The 25,709-nt window shown below is 54.1% G+C and overlaps 1 protein-coding gene across 18 annotated transcripts in view; it reads right to left on the reverse strand.

The window, feature by feature from the left end:
* The window catches only part of Lrrfip1 (LRR binding FLII interacting protein 1), a 109,290-nt gene that overhangs the window by 75,514 nt on the left and 8,067 nt on the right, over nucleotides 1-25,709 (reverse strand). The gene's annotated exons all lie outside the window — the stretch shown is intronic.

The raw sequence follows: 25,709 nt of genomic DNA on the forward strand, positions 1-25,709 counted from the left end.
AGGGGCGCGTGCCCTTGTCCCCGGGGCCACGCGGTGGGGGACACTGTCTTACCCAGCAGTGCGGATGAGCCACGCCCCCGCGGACCCCCAGACCCCCGGCAGGACTCTGTGGACGCACCCTGAGGGTGGGCCCCAAGACCCCGGGGTGGGGGGAGGCTGGGAGCTGAGGGTTCCGAAGTCCTGCTACCCCCGCAAAGGCCAAGGTCAAGTTCACACGGGTGAGCTGGAGGAGAACGTGGGCGGGGGGGGGGGGGTGAAAGGACAGGCTGATGAACGCACACAGAAGGCCAGGGACTCCTGCAGACCCCGGGGTGGAGTTCGGCAGGCACCCGGGTTTGAACCCCTGCTAGTGCGCTGGGCATCCCGCGACCCCGTCCAGCTTGCTGGGCACGCGGGCAGGGCTGCCGAGGACCTCGGGAGAGCAGGGCCCCAGGCTGCAGAGGTTTAACGCTTTCCTCCGCATTCGGGACACTCAGAGAACGCTCCGCCGTCACCGGGAGGCAGCCGCTCTCCCGGGAGCCCAGAAGTCTGTGTGTTCTTATTGCTCCCCTCAAAGCCAAGCTTCCTTTGCGCTCGGGTTCTGGACAAGGGTGTCCGGAGCACTGCGTACTATGTTTGCATAGACACAAAGGCTGGAAGGAAATGCAGACTAAACAAAAGGTGGCTTTGTATAAGTCTCTTTGGAAGATCTTTAAATATCATTAGACTGTTCTTAGGTTACTGAACTTGAACTTTATCCCCCCCCTCCCCCCGGAAGCAGTACAGGACACCCCAAAGGGGGTTAAACAGGGGAGGAAGGGTTTTATTTGGGCAAAGTATCTAGCGGCTACAAACAAAAAGTTGGGGGAAAAAATCACCCTTCTTATTCTTCTCTAACAGTTTCTCAACTGGCCTTCTTATTTATTCTTCCAGATGGGCTTGAGAGTCTATTTGCTAACCTTTAAACCAACTTTCCCCATGAAGGGAGATTTTATTTGAATTTCATGATGTTTATAAATCATTCAGGGATGGATGAACATTGTTTCAACCTTGAGTTTTCTTATTCAGGAGCAAGGACTGCTTGCCTGACTTTTTGGTCTAGATTGTCCCTTAGGAAATTACCAGTTTTCTTCCTACAGGCAACTTTGGATGAGATTTTATCTTTTCCCTGTTATTAAGAAAATCATTAGGGTAGAATAACGACCTACTTTTGGTTTTTGTTTATTTTATTACAACGTCTCTTATCAAGCTCTGAGATGCAGACTGACTTTGTAGGTTAGACAGACACAAAATCTCCACGAGACACGTCCTCTCCCCCTGTTCCGCGGTTTCTGCTGATGACCGGGCCTCAGCCTCCTGGCTCCAGCCGGGGCCGGCTCCATCCGCCCTCAGCCTTCCTCATCAGCCGGGAGCCTGGTGAAGTCACTGCGGCTTTGTGAGCTAGCGCTTGTCCTGTAATGTTTCAGGACAGAACTCAAGGTTGTTAGACTTTAAATAGCACCTGAAATTGCCTGTCAGGTCGTCAGACACCTACCCGAAAGGCAGCAATTACAAGTCTCACAACACGCCGCTCCTGCCAAAAGGCTGGGCTTTAATTCTGACCAGCAAGTGAGCAACAGGCAAAGCATCTTGGAGAGCAGTCGCACTTCAGTTCGAGAAGGGATGGCATTACCAGAGTGCCATGTGTTGTGACAGGCACTGGGGAAGGCGACAGGGATCACGTATTCCATGGCTCCGCCCCTGGCAAGTTACAGGTCCTCTGTGCCTCGGTTTCCTAACCTGGAAAACTGGAGTGACCACGGTACGTAGTTCACAGGGCTCACAAGGTCACGGTGGCTGGCTATTAATTATCATTGCTTAGCCAGGTGTCCCTCGCTCATGTCTGTCATTCCAGCTACTCAGAAGGCTGAGATCCTAGCGTCGCGGGGCAAAGACAGCCCAGGAAGAACCTCCATGAGACTCTTCTCTCCAGTTAACCGGCAAAAGCTGGAAGTGGAGCCGTGGCTCAAGTGATAGTGTCAGGCTGGAGCAAAAATCACCCCAAAAAACCTAAGGGGCAGCTCCCAGACCCCAAGCTTAACCCCAGTACTGGCCCACACACGAAGGAAATCGTTAATGAAGTACAACGCTAAACGTGAGTGCAACGGGCCTCTTCGGTTTATAGAACGCCAGCTGCAAAACTGCTCGAGGAACATTTGGTGTCAACCTCACAGAGCCATCACAGTTTACAAAGGCATGTGGGAGTTAACCATGCCACCTGGGACAAACCCACCGGGGGCAGCTCCACCGGGGCCCCCCACTGTGCTCAGCACCCCGGCCTGGGGCGCCCCCTGCTGCACGCAGCCCCATTAGCTGGTTGGACACACAGAAACCAAAGGACAAACGTGTGCGAACCATTCTCTTCTAATAGTCCGTGATTATTTAAAAATCCATGCCCTTTAGCAGGGGGCTGGCAGCTCACGCCTGTCATGCGAGCTACTCAGGAGGGTGAGATCTGAGGACTGGGGTTCAAAGCCAGCCTGGGCAGGAAAATCCTTGAGACTCTCATCTCCGATGAACCACCCAAAAGCCAAAACTGGAGCTGTGGCAGAATGTGGTAGAGTTACACACACACACACACACACACACACACACACACACACACACACACACGTCGACATCCTCTAAGTGGACTAGAACATCAGAAATCCATCTCTAACTTTTAGCATCTTCTTTCTCCAGGAGAAGGCAAAGGGGGAAAGGAGAGTGAGGAAAAGCAGAAAGTTCCAGCTGGGAGGCGTGGCCAACTCCACCCCCCGCCCCCCCTTGACAGCCACAGGCTGGCTCGGCCAGAGGCTTCATGGGGACTTAATCATGTCAGATAACATAACGATAAAAGAAGCCATGTAAAAATCTCAAAGAGGGCTGGGATATGGCCTAGTGGCAAGAGTGCTTGCCTCGTATACATGAGGCCCTGGGTTCAATTCCCCAGCACCACATATACAGAAAATGGCCAGAAGTGGCGCTGTGGCTCAAGTGGCAGAGTGCTAGCCTTGAGCAAAAAGAAGCCAGGGACAGTGCTCAGGCCCTGAGTCCAAGGCCCAGTACTGGAAAAAAAAAAAATCTCAAAGAATTCAAATGAAATGCAAAGACAAGCCTGCCCCTTGGCTAGCAGAAGCCGTGCACGGACGGATGGACGGACAGGTGAGCGGTGGGCTGTCCGTGCAAAGGCCTATGATCAGCCTGAAAAAGGACCCACAAGCTGACACGTGCTACCGAGCTTAAAGGCACCGCAAAGGCCACGCGCCGTATGGTACAATTGGTACGAGATCCTTGGAGGTTCTTTTGTGGTACGAGGAGCCCAGGGTCCCTCCCACACGGAGCATGTGCTGAGCTACGGCCCTGGCCCAGATCCCCACGGGGGTGGGATTCGTAGAGACGGTCGGTGCAAGGCTGAGGGCCGCAGCCGGGAGCTGGCGGAGAGGAGTTAACGTTCAGTGGGAACAGGGTTCCGGCTGTGCACGATGAAAGGATGGTAACACAGCGATTTTTTATTGTCATGTAATATAGTTTACCACAATTTAATTAATAATACATATTCAAAACCAAGGTTCTCTCGTTTGTGCAATGTTATGAAAAGAAGAGGCAAAGCCAGCGCGAGGCCCTTCCAGGAAACTTGGGTGGCCCGTGCCGTTCCACCAAACTCCACGTGACACCAGCCACGCCGCTGGCCAGGAAACACACACCGGGACGGGCGCACCTCCGTGTTTAAGCCCCCTCCCTCCCACCTGCTCCCCACGGGCATTTCAGAGGGCTCCCAGCAACACAGTGACCACGAAGACCGGCAAGATCGCAGTCTCCGTTGATCTTTACTAATTGAGGGGCTGGGGACTCAGTCACCTAGCACGTGTGAAGCTCCGTGACCAGCCCCGGCACGGTGACATCTTTCTAGAGAGGAAAGAAAAGGCAAACAGGAGCTGTCGGTGGTGTTTTTATATACACGTAGGTCATTGTATCGTGAGCTTTTATTGGCAAGCCAAAGCACAGAAGTAGAAATTTGTGTCAGTCGAGTTTATAGAGACAGAGAGAAGAAAGGCGAGTGTCATGGGCCAGGGAGGGGTGGACAAGGGCCAGTGTTTAATTTAGGCCAGAGATTCAACTCAGGGTCATGAACAGTTCTGGAAGGTAGATGGTAACGTCTGCCCAGAAATGCACAAGTTAGTACCTCTGGATTGTGCACCTAATTATGGTCTAAATGGTAGAGTTTATGTCAAGTGAACATTAACATAATAAAAAATAATCCGTGTTAAATCCGACTTTGTGCCATCCTGTCCAGCCATAGAAACGGTGTCTTTTTTGCTAGGTGCCAGTGTCTCATGCCTACAGTTCTAGCTATTCAGGAGGCTCAGGTCTGAGGACTGAAGTTCAAACCCAGCACCAAAGTCCATGAGGCTCTTTTATCTCCAATCAAATACCATAAAGCTGGAAGTGGAGGTATGGCTCAGGGGTAGAGAGCCAGCCTTGAATGAAAATGCTAAGGGCCATTGCCCAGGCCTTGAGTTCAAGCCCCAGTACTGCCACACACACAGAAAGAAAGAAAGAGGAAGAGAGAGAGGAAGAAAAGGGAAGATAGTAATGACAAGAATGGGATGGAATGCGAAATGCTCTGCCGGTGCTGGGCGCTTGCGTTACGTTGAGGCAAAAATAAACAGCGCCAAGAAATGAGAACCATGTGTCTTTAGGTCATCAAGAGGCTGAGGACCGCTTTTTCTTTCCTACAGTTTTCTGATAGGTATTCCATGAGTGCTACAATTATTTAATTGAATACTTTTGGCTCTTATTATTAGCCCAGGTTAGCCTGGGACTTGCTACGGAGCCCACGTCTGGCCTCACGTACGTCATCGGCCTGCTTCCACTCTCAAGTGCCGGCATTACAAGCTTATGCTTACTTCTAATTTTAAAAGACAAAAACGAACACAAAGATCACTTTCCTCTACAATGCTGTTTGAAAAGCAAGCCCTTCATGCCTCCTTTAGACCTGACCTGGGAACCCCAACACACTGGGCTGGCTGGCGCTGCCCGTTCCCTGTCTCGTGGGCTATAGAGCTTTCCGGCAGGCTAGTGAAGCCAGGGGGCCATGGCCAGAATAAGATTTGAAAATGCAAAACAAAACACGGGGCTACAGAGGAAAGGGGTTGTTCTGAAACCGATCATCACAGGCGATCTTTAAATCCTGACACAGTGCACCAACCACAGCTCAGTTCAGGAGAAAAGACAAAGCCCAGCAGTCATTTAAGTAGAACTGAACAGGTGTGGGGTGACTGATTGAAAACCCTGGGGGTCTCCAGGAACACCGAGACCTGACTGCAGGAACAGGGCTGGGCTGGGGGCGAAGGCCAGAGGTTTGGGGGTGGGGGCGGGGGGGGGGGGAGCCGAGCCTCTGAGTAAGGGCTCAGGCAGGACTTGAAGGTGGTTTCTCACAGTGTGGAAAGTGCTAGAAACAGAACCAACAGCTGCTGCTGCTGCAGGGCGTACAGATTTGTTCTGGGTAATGCTCACCCAAAAAAGGAAGCAGGAAATGGGCAGGAAGGATTGCGGGGCATAGGGCTCGCCTCTTGGGCACCCTCTAGTGCCCGGCTAGCAGAGCCCAGAGTCTCAGCGGGGTGCTTGCCATTGCCGGAGCTCTGGCCTGGGCACCCAGGGCAAGGGGAAGAAGGGAAGCTTCGGAGCCCAGGTAACTGCTCCCTACCCGGCAGGCCTCAGGGATGCGTCAAGTCGCCAGAGCTCACGTCTCCTGCAATACCCAGGGCCAGGTGCGTGCCAACCATCGGTAGTGAGACTAGCTCCCAGCAGCCCCTCTAACAGCCCTGAAGCTCTTGGCCGGCCCCTGCGGCGGAAGGCAGAGCCTCTCTTCCTGTGCGGTTTCCGGGGTCTCTGGAATCTGCCCCAAGGCCTGTAGGGGATTCTCAGACCCAAGATTAAAAATCTGAATGAAGCCAGTCCTGTTGCTCATATCTGTAAACCAAGCTAGTCAGGAGGTTGAGGACTGAGGATCAAGGTTCAAAGCCCGCCCAAGCAGGAAAGTCCATGAGACTCTCATCAACAATGAGCCACCCAAATATTTGGGAGTGGCTCAAGTGTGGCTCAAGTGGTAGAGTGCTAGCCTCAGGAAAATAAGCTAGAGCGTGAGGCCCTGAGTTCAAGCTCCAGCACTGGTATAACACACACAAATAAAATTACACCCTTGATTATTGATTAGAGTTCATTTACCTCTATTTTTCATTTGAATGTATTTGTGGCTTCAAACTTGCAATCCTCCTGCCTCAGCTTCCCATATGCCAGGATAATGCTGGGCACTACCAGGTGAGACTCAGGTTTTTTTTTTTTTTTTTTTTTGGCCAGTCCTGGGCCTTGAACTCAGGGCCTGAGCACTGTCCCTGGCTTCCTTTTGCTCAAGGCTAGCACTCTGCCACTTGAGCCACAGCGCCACTTCTGGCCATTTTCTGTATATGTGGTGATGGGGAATTGAACCCAGGGCCTCATGTATACGAGGCAAGCTCTCTTGCCACTAGGCCATATCCCCAGCCCCGAGACTCAGGTTTTGTCAGGGATTTTTTTTTTCTTTCCTGCTGGTCCTGGGGCCTAAACTCAGGTCCTGGGTGCTGTCCCTGAGCCTCTTTGTGCTCAAGGCTAGCACTCTACCACTTGAGCCACACCTGCACTTCCAAATATTTTGGTGGCTCAGTGGAGATAAGAGTCTCACGGAGTTTATTGCCCAGGCTGGCTTCAAACTGAAATCCTCAAATCTCAGCCTCTTGAGTAGCTAGGAATACAGGCGTGAGCCACTGGTGCCTGGTTCAGTTTTGGGTTGTTTTTTTTTTTCTCAAGCAAAAATAATAATGCAAGCGAATGCCTTACGACAAAGTTCAGAAAATCAGCTTCTCTGCGAATAGTGCCTGGCCGGTAATCTCACACTTGTTTGTGGTAGTGTCACTCCTGGTGAATGCTGCAAATAAACAGCAGCGGCGCTGTGCTGTGTAGCCTGGGTCCACGCAGCAGGGGTGCTCTCTGGGTCTCTCAGCGCCACTGCTTTTGTTTGGGGGTGGGGGAGAGGGCTGGTTGTGGGGCTTGAACCCAGGGCCCGGGCACCATCCCTGAGCTTTTCTGCCTTACTTAAGGCTATTGCTCTGTCACTTTGAGCCACAGCTCCACTTCCAGTTTTCTGGTGGTTCATTGCAGATGAGAGTCTGATGGCCTTTCCTGCCTGGGCTGGCCTCAAACCTTGATCCTCAGATCTCAGCCTCCTGAGTAGCTGGGATGGCAGGCGTGAGCCAGTGGGGCCCGGCTTGCAGCACCGTGTTCCTCACAGCCTCCGAGGTCGTGGTCGGTATTTCTAACCCCGACTTCTCCGAGCTTGAGCACCTGCCGGCTGGCGGCCTCTGTCCGGAAGTCACGAGGTATTCTCAGACCACAGGGACCCCGCTCAGCTCCGGCCACCCCCGGGGTCTGCCTCCTCCTGCACTTCCGTTCCCACGGAAGACTTTCTGTAGACTTTTGCCTGTCTCTCGGGCAGTCTCTCCCGTGCTGCCGTCTGAATAAACTCATTCATTCATTCAACCCGTCAGCCATACCTGTGACGGCGTACCACGCGCCGGACTGCCTGCCGATGACCTACGTAACAAGGAGCAGGTTCAGAGGGCCGCGGGGCCTCGAGCGGCGGCACAGGCAAGCGAGGACGGCTGAGCTAAGCACGGAGCGTGAAATGCGGAGACCCACCCCGCACGGAGAGCACAGGCACGCGCCCAACACCGATGCGCACCGACCGGAGCCGAGGGGAACAGGCCGAACCTCTGCGCCCCGAGCCCTCTTTGTGAGCCTGGAGAAGTGGGTACAGCCCACGTTCCTCCCTGGCTGTGGCCCAGTGGGGTCTCTGCCAGCCTCCCCCGCCCCCCCCCAACATGGGTCCCTCATCTGGAATACACAAAGCTCCCTGTGCCTGGTGAGGACTTGGAGGAGAAGGAGTCCTCACACTTCCCGTGTTCACAATAATTACCAAAGGAGCAAAAGAAGGCGCAGCCCTTAGCTGAAGAGCCAGCTCACTGATATATATCTGGCAGAGTTTTATTTACTATAAAGATGGGACAATTCCTTTACTGTTTAATACAGCGAATGAATAATGGATAGCCAGTGCGTCCAGGAATCCGCCCTTACACCAAAACATCTGGACACTTTCCCTCTGTTGTAAGAGACGTGCAGCATGTTTTACGAAGGCTCCCAATGAAAGACACCGAAAGCCAGCCCTTCATGGCTTACCTACAGCAATTCTTTTTTTTTTTTTGGCCAGTCCTGGGGCTTGGTCTCAGGGCCTGAGCACTGTCCCTGGCTTCTTCTTGCTCAAGGCTAGCACTCTGCCACTTGAGCCACAGCGCCACTTCTGGCCATTTTCTGTATATGTGGTGCTGGGGAATTGAACCCAGGGCCTCATGTATATGAGGCAAGCACTCTTGCCACTAGGCCATATCCCCAGCCCCCATTTTTTCTTATTTATTGTCAAAGTGATGTACAGAGAGGTTACAGTTTCATACGTTAGGCATTGGATACATTTCTTGTACTGTGTTACTCCTCCCTCATTCCCCCATCCTCCCCTCCCCTTTCCTTCCCCCCCCCCCATGAGTTGTTCACTTGGTTTACACCAAACAGTTTGCAAGCATTGCTTTTGGAGTCTTTTGTCTTTTTATCCTGTGTCTCTCGATTTTGATATTCCCTTTCATTTTCCTAGTTCCAATACCAGTATATACCGTTTCCAATGTACTCAGATAAGATACAGTGATAGCGCGGGGACAACCACAGGAAGGGGATACAAGAGGGTCATCAAGGGCTGGGAATACGGCCTAGTGGCAAGAGTGCTTGCCTTGTATACATGAAGCCCTGGGTTCGATTCCCCAGCACCACATATGAAGAAAACGGCCAGAAGTGGCGCTGTGGCTTAAGTGGCAGAGTGCTAGCCTTGAGCAAAAAGAAGCCAGGGACAGTGCTCAGGCCCTAAGTCCGAGCCCAAGACTGGCAAAAAAAAAAAAAAAAAAAAAAAAAAGAGGGTCATCAACAATAGAAGCTACGGTTTCACATGGCATGTTGAAAGTGATTACAACAGTGATATAATGGTCGTTTCCATAACATGGAGTTCATTTCACCTAGCATCATCTTATGCGTTCATAGGGGCATAGCTATTGGGCTCTTGTGGTCCTCTGCTGCTACAGCAATTCTTGAAAACCCAGGATGACGCAAAAGAAGAGATTGTGCTTGGAGTAGGATGTAAAGGAAGACTTAAGCACAGGAAGCATCAACTTACCGCAGAGATTCTCAGAGTAATCAGAAGAAAACCCACCTTAGGAAAGTGTTCGATATTTTCTCAAGGACAAGACAAATCTTTTGCTACAGGAGGGCAGGAAATTTGCTCTCTAATGTTTTTTCTGTCCCGGGGTTTTGACCTCAAGCCTCACACTTGCTAGGCAGGCGCTCTTCCACTGAGCCGTGCCGCCAGTCAGGTTTTGTACTGGTTATTTTTCAGAGCGGGTGGTGCTTGCCCCCCCCCCCGCCCCCCCAACCCCCGCACAGCGCGAACCTGGGCCACAGTTCTGTTTGTGCTTCCCTTTGTAGCTGAGACAGCTAGCATGTGCCACCGCGCGCGGCTTCCTCCATTGAGAGCGGATCCCACTTTTGCCGGAGCTGGCTTGGAACCTTGATCCTCCTGGTCTCAGCCCTCCGTGCGGCTGGGATGGCGGCCCCGCGCCACAGCGTTCAGTAATTGGTTGGGATGGGATCCCTCTCATTTTTTTTTTTTTTTTTTTTGGCCTGGGTTGGCCTCAGATCTCCATCTTCCTAATCTCAGCCTCCCAAGTAGCCAGGACTACAGACAGGAGCCATTAGTGCCTGCTTCCCGCTATTCATCTCCAACAAGTCGTTAAATCATACGAGAAGCTTACTGTTTCAAATCTTGGGCTTACAGTCGACTTCTAACTTCTCAGTGTTACATCTTCTTTGGGCAGCAAACTTAAGCTCTGCTTTGTAAGTACCTCACTTCCCACCTCAGTTCTTAACGCGATGAGCACACGTTGTCTGTGGAAGGAGTCAAGGACGCCACCCCCGAATCTTCCAGATGGGCAGATGGATGACTTCTGCCTGGAGTCACATGGAGACGGCCTCTTCTTCCCCCGCACGCAGCCAGCCGTTACGATCCGCCTGTGAGCGGCGTCCTTCATTTCCCACGCCGGGGCTGGGCCTCAGTGGGCGACCTCCTCTCACACTCCCCATAAGTCTCTTCGAAACATCCCTAGAGTTTACTATCCCGGTCCAGGCAGCGGCTTGTCTGCTCACCCCTCGACTAATCTATGCATCTTGGTTTAAGAAGTGGAGAAGTGGGGCTGGGAACATGGCCCAGTGGTAGAGTGCTCGCCTCGCATACATGAAGCCCTGGGTTCGATTCCTCAGCAGCACATAGATAGAAAAAGCCAGAAGTGGCTCAAGTGGTAGAGTGCTAGCCTTGAGCAAAAAGAAGCCAGGGACGGCTCTGAGCAGGACGCACTGCCCATGGAAGCGTAGTCTGCAGGGAGGAAAGATCATTTCAATTCACGGATGTGATCACTGCGTTAGTCAAAAGTGGTAACGTCAGAGCTGAAAGGTCAACAGAAACACAGAGGTGAAGACGAGCTGGGTTTCCAGGGTGTGAAATCACACATACAAACCAACAGCTTTATCCGAGGCAAGGATTACACATTAAAAGCCTATCCATATTCTAAAGGCTGTGTTTTATTTTATTATTTCTTGCTCCGGTTCTATGGCTTTAACCCTGGGCGCTGTTCCTGAGCGTTTGTGCGCAGGGCCGGTGCTCTACCGCTTTTGAGCCAGAGCTCCGCTTCTGGCATTTTGGTGGTTAATTGGAGAAAAGAGTCGCACAGACCTTCCTGCCTGGGCTGGCTTTGAACCCTAAGACTCAGATCTCAGCCTCCTGCATAGCTAGGATGACAGGCGTGAGCCACTGGTGCTTCAGTGTTTTATTCTTTCTTAAATATCAGGAAGTATTACTGGAGCGTGCGACACTGCCACATCCTCGTGGGGTGTGAGCGTTTGGACAGGGCCTCGCTTGGCCGGCGGTCACCCGAGGGTTTGCTAAGTGTCTTGTGTGGAAAATTCTGTCATCCTTTTAAGGGAACATTTCAATAAAATTCCTTCCCGTGAGATAGAAGTGACTTCCTTACTCCGCTGTGCCCAGAACCTCCACCCAGCTCCACAGACGGTGCCAGGCACTTGGAACGATCTCAGTACGGGAACGCCGCACCAAAGGACCTCCGCCTAAGCCACCGTCTGCGAGGAAAAGCTTTTGCTAAGACGCCGAGCCGGATAGTGTATTTTCATCAAGCCCAACAAAAGATGCAAAAGTCGAAACAAGGCAAAGCAAGTCTTAGCCTAAGACACAGCGAAAAGCATTAGTTAAGGACACGTGGCCAGGATGTCTCGTTACACCCCTTAGATGTGGCTGACTTAGAGGAGTGCTTCAGAAGGAAACACACGCGTGTGCACACACACGTCCCTGTGCCAGACAGGGAAAAGATGCAGAGCAGGTTGTGCGAATAGCCCCGGCCCGTGGCCAGCTTCCCCTGCGCGGACGCGATCACCGGAGTCTCACCGGATCCCTGGTGACCTGTTCCTTCCAGGTCTCTGCAGCCTGGGCCCCGACTCTGCCCGTCCCCACCTCCCTCGGGTTCAATACCGAGTCCCATCCCCGCCCCTCAAAGAACAAGAGGAAAGAGAAAGAGGCTCCCTGGCCCGCGATCCGCGGAGGCGTCTTGCCGCCGTCCGGGGGGTCTGGCTGGGTGTGAAGGCTTCTCCCAACCCGCTCCACCGAGCCACCGCCACCACGGCCAGGGCCCGACACAGCTCGTCCCGGGCCACGGCCACGCGCCGGCTGCGAGGCCCTCCTACGCCCTTTGCACAACCACTACTGCGGTCAAGAGCAGTGACTGCCGTAGGAGCCACGAGCTTCCACGCCGCTGTCTTTGGAGGCAACAGACAGGGGTCCTGGGAGGCACTGGAGTCTTCTGAGAGCCGAGGGGGGAGCGGGGCCTTCTACCACCCGCCGACGGCTACCCGCCAACAGCCGACACTGCTGGACCCCGGGGAAATCTTCCTCCTCCTCCTCCTCCTCCTCCTCCTCCTCCTCCTTCTCTCCCTTCTTTTCTTCCTTGTCTTCTCTTCCTGTTCTTCCTTTTCCTCCTCCTCTTTCTCCTTCTCCTCTTCCCTCCTGTTCTTCCTTTGCCTCTTGTTCCTCTTCCTCTTCTCTCTCTTCCTCTTCCTCATTCTCCTCCTCTTCCTCTTTCTCTTCCTCCTGCTCCTCTTCTTTCTCTCCCCCTTCTGCCTCCTTCTCCTCTTTCTCCTCCTCTTCTTCTTTCTCCTCCTCCTCCTCCTCCTCTTCTTTCTCTTCCTCTTTCTCTTCTTCCTCCTCCTCTCCTCCTTCTTCCTCCTGGTTCTCTTCCTCTTCCTCCTCCAATCCTCTCCCTCTTCCTCCTCCTCTTGCTCCACTTCCTCTTCTTCCTTCCCCTCTTCCTTTCCCTTTTCCTCTCCTCCTCCTCCTTCAAAGTCAGCCATGTCCTGGCAACTGGCTAGCCTGAAGTCACTTAGTGGTTTCCAAAGGTAACTCTACCGTGCACGGTTTCGTTTTTAAGGTGAGGGAGGTGACTGGGAGCTCTCGCTGTCACTCAACTCCTCCATGTCATGGGCAGCGGAGTGAGGTGAAGTGAACTCAGCGCGCTTCCCACATCGGACGGAAGCCCCGCCTCTGAGAGCAGCCCTTCCCCTCCCGACCAGAGAGGCGCGCGCGCGGAGTCCCTGCGGATGTGTCCCAGTGTCGCTTGTTACCAGAGAATGACAGACAGACAGACAGACAGACCACCCGACAGCAAAGGTACACTTAATGATTCCAAAAGGAGATGTGCTCAAGATATAAACCGCAAACAGAAAAGCACAGAAGGCAGCAAAACCATTCCCAGGGAGCAGGGCCCCGCCCCATCAGGGGGAGGCCCGTCAGCCTTTGAGTAGCATCCCTTCTGGAACGTTCTCCCGAAGCAGAATAAACCCCGGCCTCCAGAAGCCACTGCCCTTACACACACCATCACCGGTTTCTCCACCAGGAGGAGCGGCAGGATTTGAACACCTCACTCGATCTCCAGGCCCTGTCACTTGCAGGCCTCAGCCCCATCTGCGGTCAGATCATGAGCTGCACCGTGGCCCCAGCCAAAGCCAAGGGTGCCCGTGGCAGACGCGCCGGGAGCGGCACCGGGATGCGGCGGTGACGCACACGACACCATGTGTGACTTTGGCTCTCCCTGCTCTGTCCCCCAAAGGCCCCGGCCGCCCGCTGGGCCTCGTCTGTAAGGGCGCAGACATCTCAGGCTCTGGGTCCTTAGACTCGGAGCTCTCTGCTTGGTTCTCTCTCTCTCTCTCTCTCTCTCTCCCTCCCTCCCTCCTTCCCTCCCTCCCTCTCTCTCTTTGGCTGTGTTGTCCAGGCTAGCCTCAGACCCTTGAAGTCAAGGAATCTTCTCGCTTCAGCCAGCGTGGCTGGGTGCAGGTGTGAAGTGCCACACCGGAGGGCCTGTCGTTGTGCAGGGTTAAGGTGTCCTTTGCATAGCCAACCACAAAGCAAGCCGACAGGGGAGCTTCAGTTTATCTACTAGGCTGTCAACCTGTCGTGTGTTTTCAAAGTTCAGACTGGCAGTTTACTGGGCATCAATTTCATGTCATTTAGCACTTAGCAATTCGTGATTATTATCCCCCAGGTGACTGTCATGAATACAGCTGCTTAGTAGCTATTTTTTTTTGGGGGGGGGAGGCTTCCAGTTCTGAGCTTGAACCCGGGGCCTGGGCACTGTCCCTGGGCATTTTGCTCAAGGCCAGTGCTTCACCACTTGAGCCACAGCACCACAGCTTTTGATGGTTCATTGGAGATAAGAATCTCAGGGACTTTCCTGCCCAGGCTAGCTTTGAACCCACAATCTTTATATCTCAGCTACTTGAGTGACTAGGATTACGGGTGTGAGCCACCAGCACTTAGCTGTAAACTACCTTTTGTTTTCATCTTACTTGTTGATCAAGTCATATAGAAAACTCCAGTTTTAACAAGAGTACTGTTCTGATGTCTTGTTTGAAGTTACACATCTGCTTAATATCAGGTATGATGTTGCTCAGTCTGGTCTTCATTTGAGATTCAACATCTAGTCTTTCCTGTGTTTCAGGGTTATTATTATTATTTTTTTTGCAGATACTATGCAAACCCTGTTTCACAGGGTGCATTCTAGCAAAAAGAGCAGAGTAGTGCTGGGGTTTGAACTCAGAGCCTCACATTTGCTAGGCATTTGTTCTACCACCGAGCAATGCCTCCAGCCTCGATGCCAAACTTTCTTATGAGCAGAAATCCCTCTTCACTAGAAGGGGGTGACTGCGGGGGACACTGCGGGGACGGGCGTACCCTCAGAGTATTCCTGAAGGAAAGGCAAGCTGAAATAACTGCAGCTCTTGCTAGGCAATGATACGGAAAAGATTGCTTCCGGTGGGGCACGGTATGCAGGCTTGGAACCTCACCACGCAGGAGGCTCAGGCCGGGGGGGGGGGGTGTCATGAGCTCCAGGCAACAACAACAACAACAATAACAACAACGATGAATCGCCTCTGATGGCAGAGCCCTGGAAGAGTTGACCCAAGCGCAAGAACCCACCGTCGATGTCGCAACTCTTCATAAGAACAGCCATTGATGTCCACACCCCACCCAGACAGAAGCACACGGGGAGATGAGGGAGCCCCGAGACTCCCGGCTGAGCACCCCTCCCCGGGGTGGCTCTGGAAGCCACCGGGGCGCGCTTTCCAGATGAGGGACGCGCGCTGTAGGCAGTGGCAAGCATGCCTGGCTCTTCTCGTGGCAGACACCCTGGGGGTTCAACCCAAGTTACTCATGAACCCCCAACACCGGCTAAGCACCCTAAAAGCACCGCGCCCGAGCGCCTGCGCGCCAGCCCGCGATTTTGTCCTGACGCGCGCGGGTCTCGATGGAGATCTTCCTTCAGAGGGCGTCAGCGGCAGCCGTGGCGGCGGAGGGGGCGACCGCGTCAGAGCTTACAGGACGGGAATCGTCAGCTGCCACCTCTGCGGGGGCAGAGGCAGGACAAGCGCCCCAGACGGCCCCCGCCTCCCCCCCCGCCCCCACCCGGGACACGGGGTGGGGGGGGGACGTCCGCAGAGCCCCGCGCCACGCCTCGCTCTGTTCACACAAGGACCCGGGTAGAGAGCAAGCGCCTCCAGGACTCCTTCAAGCTCAAAGTGATGAGGATGGCTTAACTTGATGTCCCCAACGGGGACTTCACTGGGTGACATCGCCCGTGGTCGCACACACCCCGGGGTGCTTTCTTAGTGAGCTACCTAATGGAGGGCAGAGTGGCCCTTCATTCTGCCACCTACGTCCCATGGCCTTGGCCACGCCCCCTTTCTCCAGCCCCCCCCAGGCCACGCCCACCTCTGACTATAGGTCTTGGCCAGGCCCGCTTCTACCCACCCTGCCTGGCCACGCCTGTCTGGGGACTTGGGCATCCTGTCACCTGGGGACACTTTGGATAGCCCCGGCCCCGGCCATGGGGGAGCCCATAGGTGCAGCAGAAGGCCTCTGATGGGGTCACCTTGTCTGAATTAAAATGCTTCCGAGCTGGCCAGGCGCTGGGGGCTCAGGCCTGTCATCCTAGCTACTCGGGAGGCTGAGCTCTGAGGGTCACGGTTCACAGCCGGCCCGGGAGGGAAAGCCCATGAGCCTCTCATTTCCAATAAACTACTCGGAAGCAAACGGAAGTGGTGCTGTGGCTTCAGTGCACTCGCCTTGAGAAAAAAGAACCTCGGAGACGGCGATGAGTTCAACCTCCAGGAACAGCAACCCCCCCACCCCCCCCACAAAAATGCTCCCAAGTTCTAGAATTGTGCTGAACAGTTCCCCACCCCCCCCAACCTGACCACCATTCCAACAAGTCCCTCCTTTCACTCATGCCGTGCGTGTGTGTGCGCGCGTGTGTGCGTGCGCGTGTGTGTGTGTGTGTGTGTGTGAGACTCTGCAGGGGGCCACACGTGATGACAAGGAAGCAGGCATGTGGAATTTCCTTCCACTTCAAGGCTAATATTCCACAACAACACTGCACGCATTTCTAATTCAGGAAATGGGCCTCTACCCCTCCGCTCTTCGCTCACCGGTCACGAGGTTTCTGGCTGGGTTTCGCCTCTGGGCTGTTGTCATGAACTCTAGCATATGCATCTCTTTTCAAGGCCCTAATTTTTATTTTCCTATGAAATTCCTTTGTAATAGGCAAACTGTGGCATGTATTTATGGCACATAAGGGTATTTTGATACATGTATACTTTGTGGAATCGTTAGGTTAACACGTAAGTTCCTTCATATCCTTAAGTTAACACATAAGTTAACACATATCCTTCATATACTTGCCTTTTTGTGGTGAGACAGCTAAAGTCTCAGCAACTTTCCAGTTGGTTATCAATTGTATATTATGATGAGCAGCATGTTCATTTATTAACCGACACCTCCCTTCCTCAGCCTCAGATAACCAATTTCTAGGCCCGGCTTCCAAGTGGTTTTACTCCTTTAGATCCCACATCGCACAGTAGTGGCCTGTGTGCCTGGCTTATTTCAGTTAGCCTAATGCTTCCTGTATTTACTCTAGTGATTGCAAAAGACACGTTTTCCTTTGTTTATAGGCTGAGTAGTATTCCGTCGGATAAATGCACCTCACTTTCTTTATTTGTTTATCTGCAGATGGAAAGTGATGTTGACTTGCATCTTGGCTACAGTGAAAATAATGCTGAAATAGACATACAAAGGTCTTTGGGTAGCTATTCAGGGCAGGACTGCTGGGTAACATGGAAGTCCATTCATAAGTTTTTAAGGGGCCATCATATAGTTTTCCATAATGGCGTGTATTAACTTACATCCCACCAACAACACACGGAGTTCCATTCTTTCTACATTCTCAGCTGACAGACTTTCTTCGGGACTGTCCCCTCTGCTTCCTTAATCCGTGGGTCTGGCTTGACTACTGTAGCTTTGTAGTAGTTTTTCATATTAAGTGGAGTGATTTCTCCAGCTTTGCTCTTTTATTCCCTTTAAACAAGATTCCTGGGCTGGGAATGTGGCTTAGCGGTAGAGTGCTTGCCTTGCATGCACGAAGCCCTCGGTTCCATTCCTCAGCACCACATAAACAGAAACAGCCAGAAGTGGCGCTGTGGCTCAAGAGGTAGAGTGCTAGCCTTGAGCAGAAGAAGCTCAGTAACAGTGCTCAGGCCCTGAGTCCAAGGCCCAGGACTGGCCAAAAAAAAAAAAAAAAAAGATTCCTGTAGCTATTCATGATGTTTTGTGGTTTGGTACAAATTTCAGAATTATTATTATTATTATTTTTACTATTCTTGTGAAAAATAATCGTTGGAATCTTGATAGGTATTGCTCTGAATCAGTAGACTGTTTTGGGTCACATAACCATTTTGAGAAAATTAAATTCTTCTAGCCTATGAACATGTGATAGCTTTGCTTTCATTTGTCTTCCTCAAACTCTCTCATCCGTGTTTTAGTTTGCTGAACACAGATCTTCCGCAGTCTTGGTTGTGGTTAGTATTTCGGCGGTACTGGTGTTAAACTCGGGCCCTGTACTTGCTACGCACCTGCTCTATCCCCTGAGACACCCCTGCATTCTTTTGCCTTTCGTTTGTCTTTCAAACAGAGGTTTACACTTTTGCAGGCCTCAGACTGAGATCTTCCTACCCTCGGCTTCTAAGCAGCCGGGTTACACGCGCGTCCTCCGCGCCCAGCTTCAACTCATTCCTAAATACTTTATTATATTGTGGCGACCGTAAGGGGGATTTTCCCCCTCAATTTCTTTCTTAGGTAATGCATCATTAGTATGTCTATTACAATGAACAAGCGTATGAACGCCTCATATTGTTTTTGATTATTTTGTATGAACATTCAGATGCGGGGGATTGTTGAATCTTAGGGTATTGGACTTTCAATTATTTTCTGGAGAGAAGCGTTCTCTCTTGAACCTGCGTCCAGAGGTGCCTGACAGAGCTGGCTCTGTCAAGGTCACCGTGACCTTCACACGACAAGCACTTGTCGCTCACCTCCCTGGCCCACACATACCACAGGGCCCAGGTGCTCACAGTCCTCGCTGGGCCTTCGGGACACACGGCCCCCCGTCGCCGTTTCTGCCTCTCGCTTCAGTGACCTCTCTCTCTGGGTGCCGGCCCCTCCCTCACGACCTCACCCAGCCTCCTGTCAGCAGTGCGTGTCCACGCAGGTTCCCCTCTCCAGCTCGGACCCTCTCGTGAATTCCAGGCTTGTGTCCAGCTGCCTCCCCGACTCCTCCCCTCACGTCACGTACGAGTTTCAAACGTCACTTGTGCCCTGTAAACTCCCAGTTCCTACATATTCCCCAGTGCCCCAGCCTCAGGAAGCGGGCTTTACCGACGGACTAGGTCACCACCCGACAGAACCCACTGAGCCGAGGCCTCCAGGCCGCGCCCAGGGCCTCCCGCCAGGGCCAGGCGCCCTGGAACCTGGCCGCCGCTCCGCCTTCCTGCCCCACACAGCCACCGGCAGCTCCTGAACACACAGACCGCCACGGTGACTGCCACCCCTGCAAAACACACGCTGGGTTGCTAGGGCTCAGAATCTACATTGATTCCATGCTGAACGGATATTCTTCAATAAATTATGTCAGATGGGTTATCAACACTAACTTTATCTATCTTGGTTTTTTAAAAAAAATAATTTACTTTTTTATTAGGGAGTGATGTACAGAGGGATTACAATGACGTGAGTCAGGCAATGAGTGCACTTCCTTTAGTACAGTGTCTTGGGTTCCCTCGCTCTCTCCCAGTCCCTCCCTCCCGTCTCCACCCACGAGTTGTATAGTTCACGTCCATCAATGTCCAGTGAGCTCTACTGCTGTACTTTTCCACCCGTTTTCCTTGAGCTCTGTGGCTTCCCCCCACCCTCCCTAAGTTATACGCATGAATATGTCATACATAAAGTGCAGAAGACAGGGCCATCAGAAACAAAAACAAAATCTTTGTTTCCCTATCTTGGAGTTGGTTTCAGTATGTATTTTATTTCATCTAAATATGAAGAGGCCCTTGGGCATGGCCCGTTTGCGGTTCTCTCCTAACGGGTCCTCTTTTGCTCTCACTGCCCGTGAGTATCTAGAACCCTGCATAATTTGTCACATCCCAGCACATTTCAGGTCTAACTTCCGCACGTCAGAGAGACCACGCGCCATTTGTCCTCTGAGCTTGGCCCACCTCACTTCACGTGATTTGCTCTCGTTCCATCCATTTCCCTGCAAATGCCGTCATTTCGTTCTTTCTGATAGATGTGTAAAACTCCACCGTATATAGGCACCACACATTTTTCTCTTTGGATCCGCTTATCTATTGGACACCTGGGCAGTTTCCACGTCTTGGCGATTGTGAACAGTGCGGAAATCAACACGGATGTGCAGGTGTGCTTCTGGTTTTTAAACATGGCTAACATAAGGTCACAGGGATGACGCACGAGCCTCACAATCCATCCCTATGATTATTTTTAAGGTTCAGGGCCGTGCACACACCAGGCAAGTGCTCTACCACGGAGCTGCCTCCCCAGCCTCCGATTTCTACCCGACGGCCCTGTCCTACTGCAGGAAATGGAGGGAGGAACAGTGAAGGGACCTGGCAGTACCATGGCGGGGATGGGGGGCGAGGGAGGCCATTCCCGAGACAGGGTTTCCTCACGTGGCTGGCAGGGGCTCCCCGGGCAAGGCAAGGCTCAGGAGGAGAAGCCTGGCCAGCAGGGGTGAGCTTGCAGAGATCCTGGTTCAAACCAACACGGGTGTCTCCAGTTCCCACCTGGGTCACAAGAGCTTCATTGCTGGGACTCGGGCAGCCACGACTGAGTCACCGGTGGCCTCTGAACCTGCCACTGCCCCCGCAGGGAGTTCTGGGGTGTCTGGGAGCCTCCCCAGATGCTCCCACGTTGCCCTCCTGCCTCCTGTCCCCCTCCTGCAATTCTGCCAAGCCTGGCGTGGGGCAGGGCCACCTGCTCAGTGGTTTCTCTCGGGGTGACGGAGGGGGCGTCAGCGCCCCTTGTGCTGGGCCCTCCGTGGGGCGGGGTACTGAGCTCCAGGAGGTCTGCTCCAGGGAGGGAGGGGGAGTGGAAAGCGAGGTGCGGACACGGGGACCCCCGCTCTCCATCCAGCGCCGGCTAGCTGGGTATGGGCTGGGTATGGGCTGGGTACGGGCTGGGTACGCGGGCTTGCTGAAGGGGCCTTTGAACGGCTGAACCTGAGAAGAGCTAAGCGAGTGGACAGACCGCAGAACTGCTCGGCCCCGGTGGCAGAACCCGGGCGCGGTGAGGATGGTCATGGCTGCCCCTGTGTTTTTCTGGAGAGAGAGGCCAAGACCAGAAAAATAAAAGCCAAAATTAACAACATGAACCTCCTTGGCCTGCCACTAATGGCAGCCCAAGAAAATCGCCTCCTTTTAAGGACAATAAAATGAAATCAAGAAATACCTTGAGGGCTGGGGATATAGCCTAGTGGCAAGAGTGCCTGCCTCGGATACACGAGGCCCTAGGTTCGATTCCCCAGCACCACATATACAGAAAACGGCCAGAAGCGGCGCTGTGGCTCAAGTGGCAGAGTGCTAGCCTTGAGCAGGAAGAAGCCAGGGACAGTGCTCAGGCCCTGAGTCCAAGGCCCAGGACTGGCCAAAAAAAAAAAAAAAGAAATACCTTGAGCATGACCTTCAGCCAGCATGGACCTGCGTCCTCCCTCTGCGTCCTTCAGTCTCCGATTGACCCAGCACATTCCATGGCGGGGGGGTGAGAGGGGCCAGGCCTGAGCTAATCGGGGGCCACAGCTGGGGCCACAGAGCTTCCTCCTGCTCCAGAGGCCGACAGAGACCCCACAGCGGCTGTGGGGCCGCAGGCGGAGGTGCCAGCGACTGGCACGGGCCTGCTCTCCGCTGTCCTGGCGCCTTCTTGACAATCCCCTGGGGGGAGCCGCATACTTATTGGAACTGACGGGCGGCTGGGTATTCAGAGTCAGCGTCGGTGCCTGACTGGCCTTGACCCACCACAGCGGGAGAAGCCGGAAGTGCTTTGGGACAGCCACAAAAGGGCGAGGGTCCTGTTGGAAGCCAGGGAGGGCGGAGGGCTTCCAGACCGGGTCCTGCTGCAGTGAGAAAGTGTTACTGCGATTCAGAAAATGATGAGAGAAATGCTCAAGTCCCTCCCTCCGACGGCAAAGGTCAATGCCCACGGGTCCCCCTGGCCTCCCTTCCTGTGCGTGGAGTCGGCCTGAGCTGTGCTCAGGTGTCCAACCTGACCTGGGCTCCTCCCACCACCACCCATGACCCTATCTAACCTCAGCTACTACCTTAGGCTCCACCCCGCTGCATGGGGGCGGGGGAAGGGATGAGGGGTGGGTCGGGAGTTGGGGGGGGGTGCTGAGAGTTGAGGGCTTCCGCAAAGGAATTTGTTTTGGGGGGCACGCACCCCCTCCTGGCATCACTGTGCCGATGAGTGCACAGATTAATGGGCACCAGGCACGCGGTCCCCACCCGGTAAATGCCAACCGCCGCCCCAGCTTTCCGCCAGGCCCTGCAGCCGGTAATGGGGCCAAGGGACAGGAGAAAAGCAACTCTCCCAGGAGTGAGGAACTGGGCCAGAGCCGGGAGCAGTGGCCCAGGCCGCCCCCAGGGGGAGCCGTGCGCAGGTTCTCCAGGAAAAGGTAGGCCAGCGCTGGGAGCCCCTCTGCGGCTCTCCGGTCTTGCTCAGGTCACTCACCGCAGGTCCACGGCAGCGCTGGGACGGGTCGGTGAGACCTCCAGGCCCAGCAGAGCCCGAGGGGGCGAGGCGCGTCAGCCCCGGCCACGGCGGGGAGCGCCTGGGCACCAGGACCTCCCGCGGCCTGCTCTCAAGTTCACACACACGGGGCCGGGAGCGGGGACACGTTCCTCGAACCCCAGCACCGAGGAGGCTGAGCTAGGAGGATTGCGAATTTGAGACCAGTTGGGGCTATGTAGCAAAACTCTATCTGACAATCTCTATTAGTATTAATAAAAACAACTATGTATCGATTATAAAGACTTGAAGACCTTGGTACAGACACCAAGTATTTCTCCCCAAGTTTGTTAAGTGCATCCGTGATTTTGACCTTAGGATGACACATTCCCTGGCAGCGCCTGAGTTCCGGTCCATGTGCGTGGCCTGGGTTGGTGACCTTCTTTCATAGAATAACCCGACGGGGAGAAGCCTGACGGCCTCTTCCTCGGCCAGGAACCACGTTCCGCCTTCACAGACAGATGGGGCCGCTCGCTGCGCCGAGGGCGGGGGGAGGACCTGCCACCTGTGCGGAACTCTCCTCCCATGCCTGCGTCTGTTGCTCACACGAATCCACACGGAGGGCCAGTCCACAGAACACCTGACCCGTGCTCTGTGTGCTTCTTTCTGAGTTTTAGACCAGCCCTGGCTGGTCTTGGGTTCTGCAATCCTCCTGACTCAGCCTCCAGAGTGCTGGGACCCCAGGTGTGTGTAATAGGGCGGTCAGATCTGGCCAGCGCCATCATTGACTGTGCAGAGGCATCCGGTTGACTCCAGCTCAGATTAGAGCAGAAGCCAACTCCATCTCCACTAAGATCTCCCCCACCCTATCCAGAGAAGCTCCCCTTTATTATGATAAGTTATGTAAATTGACCACCTGAGGCCTGGGAGCTTCCAGGGAACCTGTACCCTCCCAAGGGTAGGCGTATCCACCTGATGTCAAACCTATGCGCCAATTCTAACTAGAGTGATAGGTTGGTCCAAATAGATACTATGAGACAGACTGTAACTCTACTGGCCACCTGCGTGCGGCCTAGCATGCTCTGTAAGTGCTGTATCCGCATTGGTCACCTGTGTGGGGCAAGTTTGACTGTGATGTTTGCCTTATAACCAGGCTGGAAGGCCACACGTGCGCGCGGTTCCAGCTCCCGAGTCTGGGCTGCGACCCAGGCCGGTCAGTTCGCTTTTTGTTCACTTTTTACTTCCCTAATAAATCCATCTTTCTATCATCTTGTAGCTGGAGACTGTGTGGTGGACTCTTGGGGGAACCAGGAATCCCCTCCCTTGGGGAGGAACCCCGTTTTATTGTAGCGAACCCCAACTTTACTTCAGTGTGCACCACAGAACCTGGCTCGGACCACTGTTCTCCGAGAGTTCCCGACGTGCAAGGTAAGGACAGACCTAGAAACGAATCTTGGGCTGTGGTAGAATGGATGGGAGCAGAAACGAATGTTGGTGGGAAAACTGGGAATCTGTATCCAGTCTGCCTGGAGGCTTGGGAGCCCTGGCTCCAAAGGTCCCTAGAGTGAAGAGCTGGTTCCCGGGCACCCTTGGAGCGGCTACCTTCGCCGGTGGGTTCACGCACGGACGGATCTGGAACCTGATGTCACGATGCGCGTGGAAACTGGGGCCCGGTTACAGGAAGTGGGCCCCCCGGTTTGTGTCCTGGAAAGCTGTCTCCCCTCCGGCCCCCATTCTGTCTCTGCTTCCTGTGAAGCGGCTCTCCTCTGCTCCGTCCTGTCAGGACGCGTCTGCCTCGCCCCTGGCCCAAAGACAATGGAGCCGGCCCGCCAGCGACCAGAAGCTCTGAAGGTGAGCCAGAATAGATGCTCAGGTTACCTCAGGTATTCTGTCCGCGATGGAGAGCCAGCTAACAAAGTCCGTGGTTAAAAATAGTGTTGAGAACAGGGTGTGTGTTGACTCAAAAACCTGGGCCTTAGTGCGAGTGCTTACCTAGCATGCAAGCAGTCCTGGCCTGGGTTCAAATCCCAGCACTGGGGGGATAAGGAGATCAGCCCTGCTGAGGCTCCCAGACACACGTCCAACACCTTACTCATGTTTCCTTTCCATCTGAAGACTCAGAGCTGCCACCCACCTCCCGAGCGAGGAGCACCGAGCCCCCGGCTCCCGATGGCCCCGGTTCCTTGGTGCTCGGGGCTTCCTGCAAGCCCCTCGCTTCGGCGGGGCTGAGGTCAGGCGAAGGCAGCTATTTATTGCACCTGGCGGCATCTATTAATACCCCTGAATTCCTGCAGTCCCAAGGCTCCTCTCCAGCAGGGCCGCCGCGCGGGAGAATGCTTTCCCGGTGACCTCAGCCCCTGGACGGGGGCCACCAACCGTAGCGAGCGTTCCTGGATGCCCGGGGTGCCTTTTCAGGACAGGAGATCTCATCGCACTGGCAGGGAGCTGGGCAACCCGATCGGCCATCTGGTGCCCAGGGAGGTCACGGGCCCCCGGCTGGGGTCACTGGACAGACATCTTCCAAGTGCAACATCACAAGAAAGCCAGGGGGAAAAGAACCCGGAGGGAGGAGGCTGAGAAGACCAGGTGCGGGAAGGCAAGCAACTGGAAGCGTGGGCAGAAGCAGGGGTCCTTTCGTGCTCTCATTGCCCATCGATAGGCAGAAGAGGGGGTTCTTGCTCTAACTCCTTATCTCCATGCGATTGCAGGCAAGGGGGACAGTCCAAAACCAAGGCGTGATGAGATCCCAATGTACACTCCGTCCACCAGTCTGAATCCCTCCAGCCGCAGTGAACCTTTATCTACCACCTGCTTGTTCTAAAGACCCGAATTTCCACATTTCTGTGATACGAGGCTAAGTCCATCCATCCATCCATCCATTCACTCATTCATTCTACCCACACGCATTGTTTCACTCTCTTGTTCACCAAACTGTAGGTCACAGACAGCAAAAATGGCGGGGTGGCTTTAGATGGGGTGACCGTTGGTGGTAGCCCATCCAAACGCTGACAAGCTCATCGGTCAGCCACGGGACAGAGGTAGAACGGCTCTGCCCTTGTGCAGGAGGCCCCAGCTGGACCTCAAGCCCTCACTGACGGACAGACAGCCAGGCAGTCTGCAAGTATGGGTGGCAGTGCGCGCATGCGTGCGCGCACACACACACACACACACACACACACGCAGCCAGAGCTACCCACGGTGCCCTGAGTTCAGAGGGAAGGCCCCTCCCGGGCCCGTTATTACTATTACTATCAGTAGTTACTTTTTCAGTCCTGGAGATGGAACCCAGCGTTTCACACATGTGAGGTAAATAAATGTTTCAAGTTAGTAAGACCTGAATAGGCCAGGCGCGGCGGCTCACGCCTGTAATCCTCGCTACTCAGGAGGCTGAGACCTGAGGGTGGCTGTTCAAAGCCAGACTGGGCAGACAAGTCTGCGAGACTCTCACTTCCAATGAACCGGCAAAAAGCAAGCCATAAAGGTGTGGCTCACGTGGTAGAGCCCCGGCCTTGAGTGAGAAAGTTAAGCAACAGTGAGAGGCCCTGAGTTCAAGTCCCAATACTGGTACACACACCGAGAGCGCAAGAGGTGTCCGCCATGGACTATGGCTGTCATGCCAGGAGAACAGGGTGGAGGAAAGGGATCAGTACTCGGGGTGCTGTGGGCACAGCCTCCTCGCGAACAGTAAGAACGGGGGGCAGAGTCTGCACCGGGCGTTCCGGGGGGTCAGCGGCGGTGGAAGGGAAGCGTGGAGCTGGGAGGGATCTACAAGGACTCGGGGTGCCTGGGCGGGGACTCCGCGCGGGACAGTGGCCGGGCGTCTGTTTCCAGCGCTCGGCGA

The sequence above is a fragment of the Perognathus longimembris genome, chromosome 4, assembly GCF_023159225.1.
Source record: "Perognathus longimembris pacificus isolate PPM17 chromosome 4, ASM2315922v1, whole genome shotgun sequence".
NCBI lineage: Eukaryota > Metazoa > Chordata > Mammalia > Rodentia > Heteromyidae > Perognathus > Perognathus longimembris.